General features: G+C 44.1%; 1 protein-coding gene across 2 annotated transcripts in view; it reads left to right on the forward strand.

Moving 5' to 3' along the window:
* The window catches only part of Slc44a1 (solute carrier family 44 member 1), a 180,309-nt gene that overhangs the window by 148,196 nt on the left and 7,856 nt on the right, over positions 1 to 24,257 (forward strand).

A 24,257-nucleotide genomic window follows, 5' to 3' on the forward strand; every position in this document is an offset into this window, starting at 1 on the left:
TAAGCAGGCACCAGAGTGAACATAAAGGGCAGAGAGGAAGCAACGGAAGGCGTCATAAGTACGTGAAAGAACAACGTGACAGATCTGCAGGAAAGACGTTAAAAAAACAACAACAAACAAAAGACAAACAAACAAAACCTCAGAAGCTTTTAAATGGTTTGACCAAGAAAAATTAACACTAATATTTTTTTTCCTTTCTTTTTTTCCGGAGCTGGGGACCGAACCCAGGGCCTTGCGCTTGCTAGGCAAGCGCTCTACCACTGAGCTAAATCCCCAACCCCAACACTGATAGTTTTTAAACTCTCTCAAAACATAGACGAAGCACATGTACTTTGATCACAGAGTCAAAGACATCACAAGGGAAAAAACTATAGATCACTATCCATATAGACGGAGACATTTCCAGTAATAAGCAAATGAAGTCCAGTGGCCTCTCCAAAGAACTCTGCTGAATCAGGTGACATTCATCCAGGAAAGGCAAGAGCGAGCAAAACACACCCAGCAGTCAGATGGAGGAGCACCCCACCTGACCAGCTCTGTGGGCCGGAAGAGGCTATAGACCACATCCAAAGGCCTCCCAAGACACCCTCAACGAGCTGGGAACAGAAGGGGACTGGTGAAAGACTGAAAGATCCCCCTAGATCAAGAAGACCAAAGAGTGCCGTTTCTACTCAGAACTGTGCCGAGGGGTCTACCCAAGAAAATTAAATCAGAAAAATAAGTCCGAGCCTACAACTTCAAAAGAATGATCCAGAGCCCTTTCCTACATGGCCTCATGCTGTGGAAAGTCATAAAGAATGTTTAAACGCAGAAAAACTTAAAACTGATAATTGTTGTTGGAAGACACAGGGTTAAACCACATTCGAGGCGTCTTTGTTTCTACACAGCAGGAGCAAACAGTCTGAAGAGGTGAAAATAGTCTCATTTACAATGACTTCAAATGGAATCACAGTAACAATGACAGATAAATTCAACCTTGTTGATGCAAGACGCTTACACAGACGTCTACAAGCAAGGGAACAGCGCGGAAAGAAGACACTAGTAATAGGACGTCCGTGCTTACCAATTAGTAAATTCACATGGCTGTGACACCACAGTAAGATACAGAGTTACTGCACTTCCTGTCAGTTTACCTTTATTCTTTCAGAAGTGAAAGTGAATGATTTGAAAATTCGTGAGGAACTGCAGGGAAACCCAAATAGCTGAAACTCTCTTCGATTCCAATAGTAAGTTTAGAAAAGCATCACTTTCTGATGTCAAAACCCCTCCACAGGCCGACATAAGATAATGAGGCACTGATATGAGGTTGGAAATGGAAGGAGTCAAGTTAAAGGGATGGGAGTAAATCTATGTGCTTATAATGAACTGACGGTAGCAAGGACCTGTGGATACAGAATAGTTTCTAATGTCAGTACGACACTCAAATGCCAGTAAGAGATCTGAGCTTGGGCTCGGTTACTGAAGTATCTGGTGCAGGAGCATGAGAACCTAGGTTCAGATTCCCCAGAATCCTTGGGAAAAGCCAGACAGAGTGGGGGATTAGAAACATGGATGCCTGAAGCCCATTGGTTGGCCAGCATGGCTGCATTGATTAGCTTCAGGTTCAAAGAGAGAGACTCTGTTTCAAAATAAAATTTGTGTGTGTGTGTGTGTGTGTGTGTGTGTGTGTGTGTGTGTAACTATGGCGTGTGATTGAGGAAAGACACCCAACATCTCTATGTAGGCACCATGCACACAAGCATTCAGGTGCACACACATCCACATAAGCGTGTGCACACACCTACACTATTAAGAACATACGCTGTACACACAGAGAGAAGAGACAAAGCAGGAAAACACAACCCCACCAAACGGAAGAAAAATATTTGCTCATCATACAGTATCCGGTGTCTGTCCTGGTTCTAAAAGCTATGTATTCGAAGAACTCCTACAGTTAGAAACAGAAAGATAACCCGAGATGAGCAAGGGACTTGAACAAACATTTCTCTGAAGATTTTTTTGATGGCATGAAGAACATCAGAGATGCTGAACTTCATTACCCATCAAAACAGCAATGAGATACAGCGTCATACCTACTGGATGGCGATGGTCTCCTGGACACCAACGTTGCTGACGCAGACATGGAGCAGTGAAGCCTCCCACAATGCTGCTGGTGTGACTATTCTCAGTCAGTTAAACCCAGGATTACTTATGTCTCACCACGAGGTATAGATCCAGAAAGATTGAAAACAGGCATTTAGGGCTGGAGAGATGGCTCAGCGGTTAAGAACACCGACTGCTCTTCCAGAGGTCCTGAGTTCCATTACCAGCAACCACATGGTGGCTCACAGCCATCTGTAGTGGAATCCAATGTCCTTTTCTGGTGTGTCTGAAGACAGCTACAGTGTACTCACATAACATAAAATAAATAAATATGCCTTAAGAAAAGAAAACAAGCATTTAAAAAGCTGTACAGAAACCTTGACAACACTACTCACACTAGTGGGTAGGCGCAGCGGGTAAAGCACTTGGAATACAAACTAGATGTCCTGGGTTCAGTCCTCAGAACCCATGGTGGAAAGGTGAGATCGGTCTCCTGGATGATGTGGTCCTCTCTCTGACCTCTACACCCACACTGAGGCATGCACTGCCCCCTCCCCGTCTTATACATACATACATACACACACACACACACACACACACACACACACACACACACACACACACCAGTAATAAAACAAAAAGTAATTCATTATTGACACATGGTATGATATGAATAATCATTGAAAACACATGAAAGAAACTATACACAAAACGAGACCCATTGTATGATTCCATGTATGTTAAGGGTTCCAAACATGCCCAGTTCATAGAATGGGAAAGCATGTCTGCAGTTCCCGTGATCTTTGAAGGATCTTGGGGGTTATGCATGATAGGTATAGGGTTTCTTATGGGGCGGTTAAGATAGTCTGGAATGAGACAATGACACTGGTTGTATAACTATACAAATGTATTGAATGCCACCAAATTGCACATTTTAAAATGTTAACGTTTATGTTATATAATTTTTTTCAGAAAACAATAAAGCTAATGTTAGCTATTTTTTTTCAAATCACTTTTGAAATAATTTGAGTTACAGAGAATGAGGATGAAAATACAAAGCATTGTTCTGTCTTCTTCAGATACCCTGAGTGTGTCTTATTACGTCAGCTTTTATTACATTCTCCCCTTCTCCCTGTGTGCTCACAGACCTTCTGTTAATTTTTATAATTTTTTCACTAAGGTCTTTTTTTGGTGAGAGAAAAAAGACTGTTCTAGTCAGTGTTCCAATCTGAGATCACGCGCTGAATTAGTCTTTAATATTTAATTCACATCTTTTCATTTGGACTGGTACCTCGGTCCTCCTTTGTGACACACGACAACAGGTTTTTGAATAACCAGGCCATTTTCTTTATAGAATGTGCTTCAATTTTAGTTGTCTTAAGTTTCCCCATAATTAGATATTGAGGTAGAGCAATTCTGACAGCCATGCCACATGCTGTGTCCTTGGGACTCCCTATCAGGAATAACCTGCCCCTTGCTGTCCCATCTCCACCCAGTTAGAATAATGTGAACTTTGATCACATTATTTAGGTAGATGGTCTTGGTATCTGTGTTACAAATAAAATGCTACTCCTTTGTAATTGCTACCTTACAGGGAGATGTTTTGAACCTATGTTAAACTCCTGTTTCTAGTTGTCCTAATTGGGGTCTTTATTGCTGTGATAAACACTGTGACCAAAAATGACTCAGGGAGAACCGGTTGGCTCACAGTTTACAGTGCAACATCCAGGGAAGATCAGGCTCAAGCAAACCCCACAGAGGAATGCCATTTACTGGGTCACTTCCTCTGGCTTGCTCAATCCTTTCTGACGCAGCCCAGGCCTACTTGCCTAGGGATAGTGCTGCCCACAGTGGACTAGGTCCTCCCACATCAATCAGCAATCAAGAAGATGTCCCACAGACATCTGTCGGAGACAATTCCTCAGTTGAGACTTCCTCTACCCAGCTATGTCTAGGTCTGTGTCTAGCTAACAAGAACTATGACTCTCATCTTCTTTCAGCCACTGCTCCCAGCATCTAAAGCATCTATTCATATAGTTCTTAAAGGGAAAAAAATGGCTCTTGTCAGATGGTAGTTTTCTGGTTCCCTTGTCTTTCCTGAGTTTATTCTGTGGTGTCCTCTGGAAGGAAGCATGTCCCCTACTCTCCTACTCATTATTTGTTCATCACATGATACAGCAAACAAACACATGTTAATATTACACAACTGTAAGATTTGATGAAGAATAAATATCAAATCTTAGATTTTTTTTCATTACCGTCACTTTTTCTGCTCCGGTCATCTTACATTAGACTAATCAGAGCTCATTCATGCTGACTCTGTCCTTCTGACCTCTCCTGTCACTCATTATGTTCCTCCTTATTTGTTGACCACCAGATGCCCTGCTCCTCTGTGCCTCCCCTGTCTCAGCTCTGTCATCACCCAAGTCTTCAGGGAGCCTAAGTTCCCTTCAGTAGAAGCTGGTATTTAGTCTCGTCTTACTGTCGCCGCCCTCACTGAGAAATTGAAACACTGAGTTTCTGCCTAATGGGACATTGGAACCTCTTATTAAATAAGCCCTTGGCTTGTTTTTCTTGTTTGTTGTTTGTTTGTTTTTGTCCTGTGAACGAGACTCAAGGCCTTCCACAGGCAGCTGAGTGTTCTACCATTGAGTTGAACCCGACCCCTTTAACTGTCTAGACAATCCATGATAACACCAGAAAGGTGCCGTTTCCTACTTCACTGTGCCAAATCCGTTTGACTAGTTTTACATTTTTCCCTTAGTCCAATTTGTGTTACTCTACCAGATTCTTAAAAGTGCTAAAGGAAATAGACACTTCTTACAATAGCAAAGGCAGAGAGGTCCAATGTCAGGTCTCTGCCTGTGGCGATGGCCGTCACTGCTACATTGTCTGGCTGCCTGGGGATAAATGGCAGATAAATGAACTCATCCTTTTTCTTCGTTTGTTTGTTTGCTTAGTCTTTTGCTTTTTCAAGATGGGGTTTCTCTGTGTAGCCCCGGTTGTCTTGGAACTGGCTCTGTAGTCCAGGCTGACCTCAAACTCAGAGACTCACCTGCCTCAGCTTCCCGAGTGCTGGGATTAAAGGTGTGAATCACTGCTTCCTGGCCACAAACTGGTTTTTTTATAAGGAATCCACTCCCGAAGTAAATGACCTCGCTCCCATAGTAATGCCATTCATCTATGTCTGGACTAATGACCCGAGGAGTGTCCCACCTATTAACACTACTGCAGTGAAGACTGTTTTTCCAGCACATTTTTAGGGTGCCCAAAAGCACCCTAAAAGCCTTTCCCCTCTGGTCCTGCATAGGAATAGACATGTATGATGATCACAAACATAGAGTCTATCACTTATGTCTGCGTCTTGTTGCCAACACTAAATCATAACTGTTTCACGCGCTGGCAAGAGCTCCCTTATCATCTCTACAGGACCGGCTGGGGTCTGCCTGAGTTCCTGAGCAGGGTGCACCAAGCCCTCCTTCCTCTTCTGTATGTGCAGTAGAAGGATGCTCTGGTTTCATTGCTGTCCCTGTGGTAAAGTAGCCGGACAAACAGCAGTTTACAGAAGGACGGTTCACTTGGCTTGGCTTATGCAGCTAGTCGCATCACGTCTACAGTTTAGAGGAAGAAGTAATGAAGCCTCACGTGCTTGCTTTTATCTATCTCTGCCCTCTTCGCCTCACTCAGGACTAGGAGATGGTACCACACACCATGGGATGGGTCTTCTTATGTCAACTCACATCTCCACACACATGCCCGCATTCCGGTTTGCTCTAGATAATTCCCTCATTAAGCTTTCTCCCCCGGCGAGTCCAGGTTGTGTCACGTTCTCAGTTAAGACTAACCAGCACTGCAAAGCCATTAGGTTTTAGCCGCAGAAACAGCCCTAAAAATCTGGAATCAGTGTTTTGTTTTGTTTTGTTTTCCCTTCAGTTGAATTTGTTCATTCAGCTACCTTCCTAAAAGTGAAATGAAAATAATTTTTTAAAAAGATGTATTTCCCTCACATTTCTTCCTACCCCTAAGCTTTCCATTTCTTTCCTGTTTGCGTACAGCCGGAAGTCTTAATGAAGTCCCTCGGGCCATCAGCAAAGTAGTAAAGCAACTCGTGCCCATCAGATGCTCTCCGTCGTGTGGTGCTCATATGTGTGGTGCGCACATGTGCACTCACATTTGGGTCCTCAAAACAAACATACGAAATCTTAGCCGAGCAAGACAGGAGGTAAAGGGTGTCGCCTGCGGTGAATGGTAGACCCAGAACTCGACCTGTCTTTCTTGCCGCAGAGCTGGGGGACCTGTCCCCTACTCCAGTGCTCTGCAAGGCCTTGCTGTGTTTGCTGGGCCATCCAGCTTCTCTGACACATTTCCCACTCTTCTGCAAATTAAGGCTCATTCTGGGGTCTGTGCTTATTATTGCTCCCACTTACCATGCACTGTCTTAGGTACTTTCCTATTTTCATCCTATTTATAAAGGACAAGACTCCAAAACAGACTTGAGAAGAAATGTGGACAAAGTAGTCGCTAATTTAGAGACCCAGGCATGGGGAGCCGCGGAGAAGGCAGACTCTTTGTGTGGTGAAAAGTTCCAAAGGAACAGCAGCCAAAGACAAGGAATTTCCCCCGCCTGTTCGAGGGTGGTTCGCTGCACGGTTAATTAGGAGCTTGTCCTCCAAGGGTGCCTGTGCTTCTTAGGAACTGAATGACCTTGGCCGCTGGGCTCTGTTTTCTAATGTAGGAGATTCGTGTCTTCAGAGAGCCTTGTGAGTATTAACTACAATGTTACAAGTACCTAAGACGGTGCATGGTAAAGGGGAGCAATAATAAGCACAGGAAGTACGAACTCCTGTTCTTAGCCTTGGCCTTGAAGCCTTTGAGATTTATTCTACCGATGTGGATAAAGACTTGGAGACTACCGAGACTACCTTGCATCCCCCAGCATCCTTTTCCTCCGTCTCTGAGGGTAATGGTCACCTGATTACTAAACAACAAAACCCACTGTGGTCACCCCATACAAGGACTGCTCTTCTCAGTCTCAGCTGTAGGTGAACTGTAACCCTGTGACTCAGTGCTAGTGGGATTGTGAGTAGCAGTGACAGGCGACTGCCAGGAAATGCCTTTCGAGAGCCATTGCCCTTTGATTGACTTCTACTTTCCAGACGGCTGGGATTCAAACATGGTGGCTAGAAGTCCCACGGCCTTCCTGGGTAATGAAATGACCTTGAAGTTAGACTGCATTCCAGATGAAGCAGCATGAATGCGAAATGCCCGGGTGCTGGCTCTCGATGTCAGCGGCACTCTGCTGACCTCTGTCTATGGGAGCCAACCATTATTTGGGGGATTATTGTGACCGAACACAGCCCTCACCAGTATCCCAACTAGAACTTAATTTTAAGGTGACTTAGCCATATGAATGCTGATTATAGAATTCATTCTATCACAGAGCACAGGCGCAGTGGACTAACTCTGACAAGCTGGAGTTTAATGGCAGTAATGCATATGCTTCCGTGGGCCCATAAAGCCGGCTCACCGTGGACAAATGAGGCTGGTATGCCCTGGGGGACCTTCTGAATGGGATCAGTCTTATTACGAAAATGGCAGAGCTCCTATCACAGAGTAGGGACACTAAGCTGTGTGTCCCCAGCATTCCCTATGCCTTTCCTTTAAGCATCTGAATTCAAGGCATACTCTGTGTGAACTGACAGTGGATGGTTGAGCTTGGGCCATTCCTAGGCTCTCTTAACAGCACGGTGGACAGCAGGAGGAGGGAGATGAGTCTACATTACTTTTTGTAGGTCAGCCTGTACCTGAACATAAACAAATGTCACACTTTCAGAGAACACCTGGAAAAGATATCTGCTTGAAAAAGACACAGGCTAGCAAATCATATCCCACAGGACGGTGTGGGAAAATAAGCTGTTTCCATCATCTCATCCCAGATCGATGGAAGAGTCTAGTGATTACAAAGACAGTTCTGCTTCATCTGTCAATTAACGTGTTAGCCAACCATTTCTATCTGGCTACGGTAGTGACTGCTAATTGGCTTACCCAATGTGGGTGATACATGTCTTCCTCATGGATATCACCCAGATGTCCTGCCAATGGGTCAAGTGAAGCACCTTACTGTAGTTCCCTGCAGCTTGTAGTGGCCCTGTGACTAATGAGATACGAGCTGCCATGTAACAGTATTCCCAAGAAAGTTCTGCCCGCCCAACATAGGTGCTTTCTGTCTATTTTTCCTTATTTTTTTTGTTTGTTTGTTTTCTTTTTGTTTTGTTTTGGCTACTGGAGGGATGGCTGTAATGGCTATAATTTCTCAAGCCCACATGAAACCCAGACACTGACAATGACAGTACTGAGCAGCGGGGCATCCTCACAGAGTTCCCCAGATCTGGCCTTGCTGACTTTTGGCTGGCTCCAGAATTGATCCCCTTTCCTCTTTAAGCTACCAGAACACAAGTTGACACCATGTCCTAACTTAGACACTGTGCTCAGTCCCGAGGGGCAGAAGGCTTTTCTGTTGGGAACTGAAGGCACTTCCCATTTATCAAGCAGGATGTGAGGAAAACTCAAAACTGAAGCAGGTCAGAGACTGACTTAATTCTGGGGAGGAAGTGAAGGCCCTGGTTCTGGGGAGTGCTCAGAAGCTGCCGGCACTGGCTGCAGCTGGGACATGGCGGTATCAAACACATAGCATAAGGTCGCTTCAGTGACCGCAAACTCCGTTCTAGCGTAAGACATTTTCTAATGCTCGAGAAATTTAAAATGTAGGGAGCATCCTCTTGAAGGCAGGGGAGGAGGAATGGGATGAGGAACTGTAGGAACGGAGACCGGGAGGGGGGCAACGGCTAGGTTATAAAGAAATAAAATAGTAATAAGAAGAAAAAATGTGGGTGGACTCAGGGCATGCTGAGTTCGTTCACTGAATAGTGGGTTTTGCCCATGGTTGGCATTCTGATGCATGCGTTTTATTAAAGTTTCTAACACTGCACTCTCTTTCATCCTCCCTGGATAGCCAAATAATGGAAATTTTAAACCCCAATGGAATTTTTGTTTGTATTTCATTTGTAGCAGTGCAAGTTACCTCCCACCTCTCTCTCTCTCTCTCTCTCTCTCTCTCTCTCTCTCTCTCTCTCTCTCTCTCTCTCTCTGTGCCAGAAGTCAACTTCAGATGTTATACCTCAGAATGCCTTCTGTGTCTTGAGACACTCTCTCTAGCCTGGAACTAATTCATCAGCTGAACCTAGGAACAGGCTGGCCAGAGACGCCTAGTGATCTGCCTTTCCCTGCCTCCCAGTGCTGAGGTTACAAGCACAGTTACCACACCCATCCCTCTGCCTCTGTCTGCGTGCGCATGTGTGCGTGCATACATGCATGCGTGTCTTGGTTAGGCTTACTATTGATATGATGAAACACTGTGACCAAAAGCAAGTTGAGGAGAAAAGGGTTATCTGGTTTTAGTGCCACCTCCATAGTCTATCCTCAAAGTAGGTCAGGACAGGAGCTCAAACAGAGCAAGAGCTGATGCAGAGGCCATGGAAGGGTGCTGCTTGCTGGCTTCCCCATCATGGCTTGCCCTGTCTGCTTTCTTATAGAACTCAGGACCACCAGCCCACTATGAGCTGGGCCCTCCCTCGTCAATTACTAATTATGAAAATACTTTACATGTTTTCACAGCCCAATCTTATGGATGCATTCTCTCAATTGAGGATCCTACCTCTAAAATGATTGTGTCCGGTGGCATACAACTGTCCTTCAAATTCCTATTCTCTCTCTCTCTCTCTCCCTCCCTCCCTCTTCTCTCTCTCTCTCCCCTACCACCCTTACCCCCTCCTCCTCCCTCTCCCTCTTCTCCTCCCTCAATCTCTTTTTTTAAAGATTTCATCTTGAGTAAAGTATGTATATGTATGAATGGGTTTGTGTACCTGAGTGGAAGTTTCCACGGAATCTAGGCGGAAACAATTAAATTCTATAGAGCTGGGATTACAGGTGTTGTGATCTGTCTAGCATAGGTACTAGGAATTAAACTGAGATCTTCTGGAAGAGTCCAAGTAACCCTTTCCCACTAAGCCATCTCTCCAGCCCCTCATAGTTCTGGGCTTTCAACTCAGAACCCTATGCTTACACAGCAAGCATCTCCCCAACTCACCCCAACAGTTTAGATGAACAGAATTGTTGTTTAACATGGATTCCTGACGTTAATGTGGCAGTAAAACAGAGCAACACTTTGATTATCAGATGCCAACAGGTAGATATTCTTTAATCTGTGTTTAAAGCCATAGTAATAAGATTCATTCCCAACTACATTGTTAATTTTATGTCCAGGAAACTATCCATTAAGGACCATTTTTTTTGGCAGTAATTTCTGTAAACACATGAATATTCTTTGTGGGAAAGGGATCTTTTTCTTCTCTTGGTGGAAGCCAGGCTCTTTGATTGGTAGATTTGAGAAAAGCTGAGTCTTTATTGGATTTAATGATTGATCCCTTGATCAAGTCTAAATTCACAGGGTAAGCTTCATGACTTTGTGGAAGTTCCCAGAAGTAACTGGCAAGTCGTAAGGGCTCAACAGATGTTTGTTGAATGAATGAAAGAACAAAACAAGTCCCCCGGTAGTCCAACTATCTCATGAGTTGAGAATATGAGACAATGATGTTCAATATATACAAGTAGCATATTTATATTTATATAAATATATTTATAAGTCCATACTTTATAAGGCCACCTCATAACAGGGAATGCAGGGAGCATAAAAGGGATGCTTACAATGGAAATTACTGATGCGCCCTCTAGACCTGCTGAATCAGAATCTTTGAAGCTAGAGGCACGGGAATCTACATTTTAACGACCTTTGCAGCACGCACGCCTGAGGCTTCTGCACGGAAAGCTTTGGGAACTGTTGACACCCATGCTAGCTGCTCAGCAGAAACCTCCACATTCAATGTGACCTTAGAGTGAGGCTGGCATTGCAGCCAGAGCTGGAATGAATCTTGGGCTACCCTTTTGCAAATGTGCTTTTGTCTGGCGACACCTGCTGGTAGAGAGTGATAAATGAACAGATTCAGCCAATGAAATTACACCTCACATCTCCCCCAGTATCTGAGAATGCTAGAATTCAGATTTGCATCCACTCCTTGCTAGCTTGGGAATAGAATCAATCAGTGCACACTCAATTATCCGTCCTTTACCGTAGGCTCAGTGCACACTTGAGGGGCACTATCCTTCAATCACCTTACCTGGCTCGGTGGGGTTTTTCGTTGTTTTGTTGTTTTACTGTAAATATTCCGGGTTTTCACTAACAATGCACTCAACTTTTTAACTAAGGGATGTATTCCCAGACCTTGTTTTCAAGTTCATCTCTATTTCTTATTAAAGATTCCAAATGAGATAGGGGAAAACAAAAGGGAGTCCTTTGCATTCCTAGGGGTGGAAGTGTGAGCGGGGGTGGCAACAGTTCACCCTCTAACAGTAGCTGAATCCAGGCTAACTCTTGGTTAAGGCTGTATTTGATAATTGGTAGTTGGGAATTTCACACAGATTCAACACGAAAATTACCAGTCCATTTAGCAAGTCTCTCACTTTTGGGCAATTAGATGTTTTGTTTGTTGTTTGTTTGTTTAAATGATAAGTGGTGATGGGTGTGTTTCCACCACAGGGTGACTTGCTCACTTTGGGGAACATGTATACAATCAAGACCTCATTTCTGGAAGGTGGACAAGCTGTCCCATTTTCTCTCCCCCCCCCCCGCCCATCCTGCTTGGTCTTCAACAATATCCTATGTATCTTTCGTTTGTCATGCCTAGGCGGAAGCAGCATAGAAATCTAATAAATTTAAACTCGGATCTGGCCAACTCCATCACTTTGGCAAGTCACTCCCCTCTTTACTGGGCACTAGGGAGCCAGAGATGCTCTGAGGATTCAGTGGGGGAAAGGTGATAAAATGCTAAGTATGAAACCTTGGCCTAGCTAGCTGAGCTCAGCTGGTGGGTCTCCCTTCTTCTCCCCTCTGTTGATACAGCGAGTCATCAGAAGGCTAGTCAGTGAACCCTTGGGCCTGCAACAGTTTAACTGTCCAACAGTTCATGCCGCTCCCTGTGGTCCTGAGAGGCTCACCTTTAAGACAGATGAACTAACAGCACTCCTCTTTGGACAGATGCTCTGTTCCAATCTCTGTAAACATTTGAAGGTCCTTCCAAAATGGAGTCTGACAGTCATTAACCAGCCCCACTCTACTCCTGAGAGGACTCCAGACTGTCAATATTTACTCATTCAACCTGGGCCACGACACTGATGTGATTCCCCAAAGCTAGGGTTGCCTGGCCTATGGACCAGGTTGTTCCATCATCACAGATAAGCAACTTGTGCCTGACTGGCCCAGCTCCAAATCAGGAGAGGGTCCCTCAGCCTGTCCTTCCCAAGCGTGACTTTTGATTGGCATATTGCCTAAGAGGCTGTGGCTTCCTGCTCATTAGGGAAGATTTTGATGAGAGATTTGATTCAAAATTAATCTCTGACCTAAAGGGATCACATTTTTGGTAATAACCCAACAGAGTTCTAGTTATCGACCCCAAATTTCTTGCAAATGCCAGCATATTGGCAAATTGTGTCTTAATACATTTTGGCAATGAACATGGCAATGAAAATAGAGCCAGGAAACAAAAGAGTACAAGACACAAAAGAAAAGGCAGGTGCGGAACTCTACTGTTAGCACAAAGGCACGAGGTGGGAAGCATGCTGACCTGGAGAGCCAATTCTGAACAATAATGCTAATAGAACCTCCTGTCCAAGGGAGCGGCTAGACAGAGTGCCACATGGGTAACAATAGGCCTGGAATAAAGCCCTGATTTATTTGTCCTTGAAGGATTTTTAAGGTATGTGCAAAGTTTCAGAAGGGAGGATTATACCTTCCTCATTGTCGCTGTATAAAGAGAACCTTTCAATACAGACATCAGGAAAGAGAGACTTCAGATGCACCAACTGTCCCAACTGAGATCTAGAACATTTGAGCACCCTGTATGTTCCAGGAAGCTTCTGGTTTGCTTGGAAGTCTAGGAGCACACACAGAGATGAGTTAACTATTAATAACGATTAGTTTAGTAATTCCTGCCTTCTTGGAAGGCAGCAGGATGCTGGAGACCTGGGCACACTGCCTTGAACCTTACACCTTACTCCTGCTATCCCATAGCAATAGCTGCCTAGGGCTCCCTCCTCCAGCCATTCAGACACTGAACCAGAGGGCTCTTTTGTCTACCATCATTTAGAATAAATACGTGGCCTCTAGTGCCCTCCCCATCCGTAGCCCCAGCATCAGGACAAGAACATACTGTCTTGTTCTGCATGATGCCAGAGGTTGTGTAAGAAGAGAGAAAGGGGATCAAATGTCCTATTTACTTTTTATTAGACTCCAGGAAGAGAAAGGAAGTTGAAAACTTGCATTATTTGCAAAGGAGTGGCCTCCTGTTGGGCATGGTCTACTGAAAACACAGCATTTGCTTTGTCTCAGAGACATACGTGTGGCACAGTGGGAGGCAAGTTAAAAAGACACACTCCTTTCACTGGGATTCACACATCTCTTTCTTCCACATCAATTTCTCTTATTCCCAAGTAGGATGTCCTCATAGTACCAGGGGGCTGGGCATATTGGGTCAGCACGTGCTTGTCCTAGGGTAGTCTAGACAGGGACATGGATTTGGTGCTGAGGAAAGTGTAGCTGACATCTGTTTGGAAGGACGTGGGCATGTGGGAGGAAGCATACTTCTGTGAAGAAACAAGCAACTCCCTGCAGTCCCTAAGGTTTAGCCACGTCCTCTCTGGGTTGAGCATCCCTTATCTGGAACCCTTGGGACTGTGAGTGATTTGGCAATTGTGAGCTACCAGATGCAGGTGCTGGGACTCAAACCCCGGTCTTCTGTAAGATCAATACATGCTCTTAACCACTGGGCCATCTCTCAGGCCTCTTTCTTTCTGGAATATTTACCTATACACAAAAATCACTCACAGTTCATTACACTTTGTACATGTCCCTCTCCCACCAAATTTTGTACAATCTTTTTTTTTTTAATTATCTTTAGGGGTTGGGGATTTAGCTCAGTGGTAGAGCGCTTGCCTAGCAAGCACAAGGCCCTGGGTTCAGTCCCCAGCTCTGAAAAAAAATTATCTTTAATCTTTTTGCAGTCCAGTCATTATCCCTCATCCCAATCTGCCTTCTGACAGTTCCTCATCCCATTCCTCCTCCCCCATCTCCAAGAGAATGTCCCTCCCTTCCCCCCATCCAGGCCTTCCTACTCCCTAGGACCTCAAGTCTCTTGAGGGTTAGGTGCATCTTCTCTCACCGAGGCACCAGGCCGTCCTCTGCTGTATGTGTGTTGGGGCCTCTTATCAGCTGGTGCATGTTGCCTGGTTGGTGGCTCAGTGTCTGAGAGATCTCGGGGGTCCAGGTTAGTTGAGATTGCTGATCTTCCTATGGGGTCACCCTCCTCTTCAGCTTCTTCCAGCCTTTCCCTAATTCAACCTCAGGGCTTCTGTCCATTTGTTGAATGTAAGTATCTGCTTCTGATTCTTTCAGCTGCTTGTTGGGCCTCTTAGAGGGTCACCAGGCTCCTGTGTGTGTTCACACCAGAGCATTAGTAATAGTGTCAGGCCTTGGAGCCTCCCCTTGAGCTGGATCCCAATTTAGACCAGTCACTGGACCTCCTTTCCCTCAGTCTCTTCTCCACTTTTGACCCTGCAGTTCTTTTAGACAGGAACAATTCTGGGTCAGAATTTTTGACTATGGGATGGCAACCCCATCCCTCCACTTGATGTCCTGTCTTTCTACTAGAGGTGGACTCTATTATGAGTTCCCTCTCCCCACTGTAGGGCATTTCATCTAAGGTCCCTCCCTCCCTCATCTAAGTATCTCTCACCTCCCAGGTCGCTGATTTGTACAATAGTTTTAATGTGCCCAGAGTTCAAGACCCTTCCCATGATATCAAGTGAGAAATTTTCCTCTTTGTGGCTTTATGTTGCTACTTATAAAAATTCAGGCTTCAGAGCATTTTATATTCCATCGTTTTAGAGAGTCAATGCTCATGCTGGACTTTATAAAAAAAATCAGACGTCCAGGCTTAAAAACTAATTTCATCTTAAAATTTCTTATTTCTTATGAAACAACACCTAGAAATGGTTCCTCTTTGTTTCGGATATGCAGCCTGTTAACGAAATCTACTAGTATTTTAAGACCTGGGTTTGTGAGACCGGTGGGTATTGCTTTAGAAACCTCTATCAGTTACCGACTTGCCTGCACGTGGCCACAGTTGCTGTTCTGAGTGCTTTGTGGATGGTGTCTCTTTTGATCCTTATGTTTTGGGTTGCGGTCCTAGACTTTAACAGCTGAGCCATCTCTCCAGCCCCTTTTGATCCTTAGAAAAATTGTAAGATGTCAGGAGGTGGTGTCATATGTCTTTAATCCTAGCACTTGAGAGGCAGAGACAGGTAGATCTCTAAGAGTTTGAGATCAGCCTGGTCTACAGAACAAGTTTCAGGACAGCCAGGGCTACAAAGAGAAACCATGTCTCAAACAGACAGACAACAAAATCACGAGAGATTGGTCCCTTTTCAAAGATGTATATGTGGTGCCTCGAGCCCAAGAAATTACTTAAGAGAACATTAGAGACCTGGCTACCAACAGAGTTCTAGATTACTGGACTTTACATAATCTTGGCTTATGTTCAGAGGAGAAAGTAACATGATGGAGTTTTCCCTTGGGTTCACAGCACCCCAGGAGTCTCCTCCTGTACCATCAGAGGGTCCCATGGCACATCCTCACTACTTCCCAATCTCCTTGCAGTCTGTCCTCTGTGCTGGCTCAAGTCTTTCACTAGATGGTGTTGAGAGGAAGTTCGAGGTTCGGTTGGACTTGAAGGAACAAAATACTCATTCTATTTGAAAAACTCCTTACAAAATGTTGCCATTTGCCGGAGGCCTGGCCTAAGCCCTGTGTCCTGCCTGTCGCCTGCACAAAGTTCAGATTTCTTGAGTGTCATCATCGAATAATGTAAAGAAGGAACTGTAATTTACCTGGCCTGGTGTCCTATGCTAAGCAGGTTCGGGAGTGGGCTATTGAGTACTGTTCTGTTTTTTACAGAATCCTGCAGCTAACCTAGGTCTTGGTAGAGAAAGAGGCTTGAGAACTATGATGGTTTGTATATGCTTAGCCCAGGGAGTAAATAGCACATTAGGAGGTGTGGCCTTGTTGGAGTAGGTGTGTCACTGTGGGCATGGGCTGAAAACCCTCATTCTAGCTGCCTGGAAGTCAGTACTCTGCTAGCAGCCTTCAGATGAAGATGTAGAACTCTCAGCTCCTCCTGCACCATGCCTGCCTAGATGCTGCCCTGCTCCCACCTTGATGATAATGGACTGAACCTCTGAATCTGTAAGCCAGCCCCAATTAAATGGTGTCCTTTATAAGACTTGCCTTGGTCATGATGTCTGTTTACAGCAGCAAAACCCTAATGAGGACAGGAATCATAATACAATCAGCCCAGATTCTTTCCCCAGCCTTTCCCATGTCAGCAAACAACACCGCTGTTCAATCATTGCTTGAGTGGAGAGCCAGAAGCCTCCCCACATTTCCTTCCCCATCTTTCAGTGTCTACAGAAGTTACCTTATAGATGCACTAACTTAAGCAGGCACTAGATACTGTGAAGCCTAATGTCAGCATGTAAAGAAGGTACAAATGTGTAGCTGTAAAATTATAAAAAATAAAATGCTGCCTTTTATCCCGCACTAGGTCCGGCACCGTAGTGGCCTAAGATATCTGCTAGATATCTTAGTCTCAGGTAGCAATGTGTCTCACCCGCTCTGCTCCATCCCATATCACATTGCCGAAGGCCTCTCTCTGAGCCTGGCAGCAATCTCTCTACCTATCTAGTTCCCAAGGCAGGCTGCCACCATAGCAGAAATATATATCCTAATTCCATGGTGGCTCAGTGTCTCAGCTTCCACATACTCTCTTAAACTTAAATTGCCACATGAAAGAACACACAACACAAGAACCTTTGATCCAATTGATAAGATATAATTGCCCACCTAAACATACAAAGCCCTGTACACATCCATCCCTTAAGAACATTCATAAGAACCTGTAAAGGTGCACAATGCCTTGACTGGCTTATTCTTTCTGACTATTAAAGGAAGCACAGTGTTCAAATAGCCAGGTAAGTAGGTGTTGCCTCTACTAAGCATAGACCATAAAGCAGAGAACCATGCAGAAAGAACAAGAAGAAGAATTCGAGAACAATGGCATGAAGTACATATTTATTATGGTGTTTGTCCCCGCCCATGAATGATTTAAAACATTTTTCAAACTTGATTTGTATATGGTCAGTTTCACCTCTAGGCCCTAGGTTCCCTGCCCTTGCTCCCCCCTTTCCTGGTCTCTAACTCCTGGGCAAAAAGGTCACAGAGCCAAGGAAATAGCTCATTCAAAATCCAAAATCACATTCCAGAGACTCGTGACCCTTGAACTCACTGCTCCTCCACACAAGTCCTGTGAACTGTCCGCTAATGGTGGATACTGGCTCTGGCTGTAGTAGGCAATATGAACTTATGAACCCAGGTAGCCACGGAGTGTATGTAAGGGGTGGGAAGACTATGGGGACAAGGTCTTATATTTGTCATCCTGCTACAGACTGCATGCATGTTAGCAGTTCTTGCCATCAGAACTAACCGATGCTTTGATCCTGTGTAAGACGTTACATCTTAAACCCAGCTGTTATACCTACCCTCACCAACCGTCCATCTCATCTTTTGAATATGAAAGACTCTTTCCCAACTGATTTCTCATATGCTAGCCTCCCATCCATTCGCCAAAACAAAGCAGACAGCATGAGATTGTAAGATTTTATTTTTGTTTGTGGGAGTGCATGCCTGTGTGTTCCAGTGCGTGCCTGTGTGTGTGTGTGTGTGTGTGTGTGTGTGTGTGTGTGTGTGTGTGTGTGAGAGAGAGAGAGAGAGAGAGAGAGAGAGAGAGAGAGAGAGAGACTACCACCTACGGTGGATGGTGTTAGATAGCCTAGAGTTGAAATTACAGGCATTTGTGAGCCAACAAATATGGGTGCCGGCCACTGAATTAGCGTCCTATTGCAAGGCAGGGAGTGCTCTTAACCACTGAGTCATCTCTGCAGCCCCATCGGGATCATTCTAAAATATGAATCCTGCTACTCTCATAGATTATGAGTGCAATACACCTCACAGGGTCATGGAATGCCCCTGCTGTATCACCAATTGCACAGTGACCGACTTTCCGTTTCCTGTGTGGCACTTAAGAATTTTTCTGTCTGAAGGCATCGAACTTGGGGCATCTCTGCCTAGGATGCTCTACCTCAGCTTTTCAAATGTCCAAATCTTCAGCCTTCATTCTCACACTTTTAAAAAAAGGTTTGTCTTTATTAGTTTTAACTCTGCATAGAGGGTGTGTGTGTGTGTGTGTGTGTGTGTGTGTGTGTGTGTGTGTGTGTGTGTGTTTGCCCGTGCGTATGTGCATGGGAATGTAGGAGCTCACAGAAGTCAGAGGTGTTGGCACCCCTGGGGCTGGAGTTACAGACAGCTGCGAGTCACCCCACATGGATGCTGAGAGCCCAACTTGGGTCCTATTTGGAAGAACAGCAAATGTTCTTAATGACTGAGCCATGGCTCCAGGCCTTTGTGTCCAAATTTCACCTCTGCAACCAAGTCATTGACCCTGTCATTTTTCTCATGGCATAGTCTCCTTCATGGCATCTCATCGTGCATTGTGCTCATATAATTTCTGTTTATTTCTTTAGTGTATTTCCTTGGCTCAGTTGTAATCACTATGTCAAAAACGTACACAGAAGCTCAGTGCCGTGTGAGAGAGCGGTATAAATACGCATTGATTGATACATTGCAATGTTACTAATCAATAAAACTGCTTGATGGGTAGTGCTAGCTAGCACAGTTGCATGGGGTGTAAATTTTAAATAAAAAAGTCGGTCCCATAATAATATAACCTCATGTTTATTTAAAATATCAACATATGCTACATATCATCCACAAATATGTGTGTAAAAGACTGCTCAAGGTATTGTAGTAATTGCCTGGTTTCAGATATTGCAGCCATAGTTCATTTCCTTGTCCTTGCTTACCTCCTCAAATACTCATTATGGAGGCTGGGAAGATGGCTCACCAGTTTAGAACACTCACTGCTCTTACAGGGGACTTGATTTCGGCTGCCAACGCTGATGTACCAGCTCACAACCATGTGTGCTGTAGCTCCAGGGGACCCAGTGCTGTCCTCTGGCTTAGACTGGCTCCTGCAGGCACACGGTGCTCGGACACTCACATAGGCACACCGGAACACACATAACCTTAAAAATGATAGATCTTTAAAAGCGACTCATTGCACATTCTCTTTGTAATGGCAAAGGTTGATTTTTTTGGCTAAGGGCGCACACTGATATCCACCGAAACAGTAGGTTTCACAGCACAGGGAACAGTGTCATTCTTCCTGGATGTAACCTGGCCGTTCAGCGTTGAGAGATGAGGGCTGAGTCAGACTATGGCCCAACTGCCCAACGTAGTGTCAAGGAGCTGCTGAAAATCACCGAGAATAATGTGATGCCCGAAAAACACTGCAGTGGGTCAACAGAGAGGAAGTGGAAAAGATAAAAATGATTTTAAAATAGTGACATTGGATGCTGGTGACGGAATAATAATCATTATCCTCCTCTTCTTTTTTTTTCGGTTAAGCTTTTCTCATCACTTTCTACATTGAAGTATTTCATTTTTAAAGTAGGTGTGTGAGAACGGCTCAGCAGTTCAGAGCGCCCGTTGCTCTTTCAGAGGACCCGGTTCTGCTCCTAGCACCCACTTGGTGGCTCACAACTCCAGTTCCAAGGAATCCCATGACCCCGTGATCCTTTATGGCTTCCATGGGCACCAGGCAAACACTTGGTGCTCACACGCACATGCAGGCAAAACACTCACATAGAATAAATAAGTTCCCCCAAAAAAACTTTAAAATTAGGTCTGTGATTAAGAAATCCACATATTATCTCGCTCCAATGAAGGCATATATATTTTTTACTTTAAAATTGCATTTATTTATTTATTTGTGTGTGTGTGTGTGTGTGTGTGTGTGTGTGTGTGTGTGTGTGTGTGTTTCTTATGGTTATGGTCAAAGACTGTCTAGTGGGAGTCAGTTCTCTCTTCTCACCAGGTAGGTTGTGGGGATTGAACTCAGGTTGTCAGCCTTGGCCACAGGCGCCCCTACCCAGTAAATCTTCTCATCAGCTTATAATTTAGCTTCAGAATCAACTCCCCTCTTCCACGGGATGTGTAATGAATCACTGATTCCTCTAGGTGGCGGTGTCAGATGGCAAACAGCGTTCTCTTAGTCCTGCTTTCTGCGTGACGTGTCATTCCTAATCAACATTTATATATTTTTATTTTGTCCTTGGCCTACGATGGCATTGATATTCACTTTAATTCCAAAGAAAGCAATGTACTTGTATAGCTCTTTTTGGATATTGCACCTAAACACTTGCCCTGACCGGGATGGTGTGAAAGTCTCTGCATGGACATTTTCAGTTCCCTGCTGCTGTGCTTCCTAAGTCATTTCCCACCTTTAAAACTAACAACTACCAAATGACACTGAGTGCTGTTTCTTGAACACTTTTCATGAGTTGGCCACACTCTGTGTCTTCACATACTGTCATCACGCGTGCACTCATGTGGAACTGCCGTTCTTTTGTACACGAGAACATGGAAGCAAGAGAGGAGGACAGTTTGCTAAAGTGTAGTTATGCACCACAACCCGAGAGCACCCTCTCTTCACAAAACCCCACGTGCACAAAGTTGGGAGACAAATAAACAGCTATACATGAGTAAACAAGTGGGTTAGAGAGAGTGTTTTGTTCATTTATGCAGTTAACAATTACCATAATAAAGCTGTAGCTGAATGAGTATGAAAATAATTTTAAAGTAGTGTCATTGAGTCATGATGACAGAGTAATAGTCATTAACTTCCTCCTCTTCCTCCTCTTCCTCCTCTTCCTCCTCTTCCTCTTCTCTTCCTCTTCCTCCTCCTCCTCCTCACCTTCCTCCTCCTCCATTTACCGGCTCCATCCAGTTACCTGAAAATTTCATTTGCAGGTGAATGACATTTCAGGGTGTATATGAACCATATATCCGTGACTTGCTCATCAGCTGATGGTCATCTATATTGTTTCCACTGTGGCTAGGGCAGCCATGACCACGGATAAGCAGGTATCTCTCGAGTAGGACCTGGAGCCCTTTAGGAATATGCCCAGGAGTGGTATGTAGGTGGGTCTGTGTGTTTTGCTTGGTGAGGAAAGGACATGCTGATTTCCATAGTAGCTACACCAAGTGTCATTTCCCCCAACGGTGTAATAAGCAATCCCCTTTCCCCTCACCATGTCTGCACTTGTTGTCTTCTTGTTTTAATCTTTGTCATTCTGACTGGGGTAACATGAAATCTTAAAGCAGTTTTAACTTGTATTTCCATAATAGCTACAGATGTTGAATTTAAAAGAAAGAAAGAAAGAAAGAAAGAAAGAAAGAAAGAAAGAAAGAAAGAAAGGAGGATGGATGGATGGATAGGTAGATAGATAGATAGATAGATAGATAGATAGATAGATAGATAGATAGATAGATGGATAGATAGATCTGTCTCTTGGTGCTTTGTTTTCCTCTTGAGAATGCTGTCCATTCCAGGGCTGGTTTTATTGTTATTGGGGTGTTACCACCCCAGTCACCTAACCAAGAGTTGCTCCAATCTGATGGATGTAATTCCTCACGTGAGGGTCCTCTTCCCAGGTGACTCTAGTTTGTGTCAAGTTGTCCTCTTACTGAGTGCAGGTGGGTTTTGTTTGTTTGTTTATTATTTATATATTCTGAACACTAGACCCTTTTCAGACCCATGATCCTCTGAATCTGTGGAATGTGTTTTTACCCTTTTAATAATGTTCTTTGAAGCATTAAACATTTTTAATTTTGATAAAATCAAATAACATATCTTTTCCTTGGTTTCTTGTACGTCATTGTTACATAAATAAACAAATATTTCACCCAATCCCAAGTCATGAAAATTCAGTCCTAAGTTTTCATCTGAGAATTTATGATTTTATTTACTTTCCCATCTTTGACCTGTTTGGGTTACTTTCTGTTTGGTGCATCGGAGGCAAGTGTCCAGCTGTCTTCTTCTCCACAGAGAGACCCAGTTGTTCTGTCACTCTGTTGAAAGACTGTTCTTTTCTCCACTGAATGGTTCTTGGCACCCTGTGAGAGTCAAAGTCAAATGGCTGTATGGGTACATTTCTAGATTCGCAGCAGTCTTGCTCTGTTTCATGTCTCTGAGCTGGTCTTCCCGTACAATGCAGCGAAGTGAGTAGGTTTTACTCCTCAGAGTAGACTGGTACCCATGCTTCTTACTGTCAAGGGTCATGAGTAGGTAACTGACATCCTCTGCTGAGATGTAAGGGTCACTACAGGGGTGTTTGCACAGCAAGGACTATAGTTCTGGTCATCTTTAACAGGATCCATGAGACAGATGGACAGATAAGACCCAAATGTTTAGCTCAGCTAAAAGAATTTGAATCCCAGGTAACTGTCTATGTCCATCTCTGTACCTTCAGATCCATCTGAAATGTGTTTATCAAGGCCTGTTCTGGTGCACACCATAAAGTAGCTTGAATTAGAAGAGTTTTACTTCCTAGCATGCATCCAACATAAACTGTGGCAAATTATTAATCATATCAAGGTAACTGGAGAATTGTTATCTAGTTAAAAGTCAAAACAGTTGACTGATTTTTTTTTTTGAACAGTTGATTTTTTCAGTCCTTTTCTTTGTAAATAATTAGCTAATATGCCAGTTATCTCTCCAGGCCACTCCTCGTTAAAGGTGGTAAACTTTATTCTTTGTGTACCATAAAATGCCCTGATTGATCTTGTTTGTAAAAGGAGACATCTACAGGTCACAGAATCCTACTTCTAATGACATTAAATTATTAACACACAGGCTCTAACATTGAAGGGGGCATAAAAACATTGATCTCGGGGCTGGGAGGCTGTCCTTCAGTTTTTTGAGATTAAAGCTTTGTTGTGATACGACCTGTCACAACACCTAATGTAGGTCACTCACCATCTCTCTTCCTGTCTTCTGATGCTGAAGATCATAGAGTAGCCTGGTATCCTTTGTTTGTGGTGATGTTCAGTGGCACAAGAGTCCCAATACTGAACTCAGGAACAGATGTTCACTAAACCCAAATCTTATACAACTTGATCTCATACAAAGATCAGAAAGGTAGACCTCTGGACCAAAGCTTTTCTCTTGAAATTGCTTTGAGACGTCCATTGGATACAATTAAAAGCTAAAATTTCTAATGATATTTATCAGAGGAAACCATTAAAATGAGGTAGGTTCTAGGGAAAGTGTATCTTTGGTATAAGGCTCATTGAAGACCCACAGAGAGCATGTGCAGCTGGATAGGAAAAAGGCGGAGAACCCAAATTGCTGGAAGATTTGAACAGGCACTTCACCAAGGAAAATCAGTGTCTGGAAAGTGGATAAAGGGACCTTAGTAGCTTCCTTCACAGGGAGACCAGCAAGGGGCATCTGCCTCACTCTGGGCACTAGACAGTGCTAAGAATTCTTAAATCAGGGGCTGAAGGGGTAGTTCAGTCTGCAGAGTGCCCAGTCTAACAAGCATGAAGCCCCAGATCAGTCCTCAGCGCTATATATACTGGGTGGGATGACACATGATGACCTGGGATATATGAGCCCTTGTCTCAAAAAATTTTTTTTTCTTTTCTTAAAACGTGGCTACACTGTGTTAAAGGTGGAGAATACTCTTAATGGTCAGCACCTCCAGTGTATAAACTGTGCACTCCAATATTCATTTCTATAAATAGGCAAAGACACTTGGGGCAACTTGACTCTATAATTATCATCTATCAGACCTTCTCTTGCTGCTCAAACTTGCTTGACAAAAAGACTCTAGGTAAAAACAACCAAACAGCCCACTCTCGTTCTTGCACCAACCACACGGAACCTCCGCAGAGGTCCTGAGACATCTATACAAGGAACAGCAGCAGGTCACCCTGGCTCCTGGAGCCCCAAACCTTATCAGAGCTATTTGAAAGTTTGCGACAGGCTGTA

This window comes from Rattus norvegicus, chromosome 5, assembly GCF_021556685.1.
Source record: "Rattus norvegicus strain SHRSP/BbbUtx chromosome 5, alternate assembly SHRSP_T2T, whole genome shotgun sequence".
NCBI classification, from domain to species: Eukaryota; Metazoa; Chordata; class Mammalia; order Rodentia; family Muridae; genus Rattus; species Rattus norvegicus.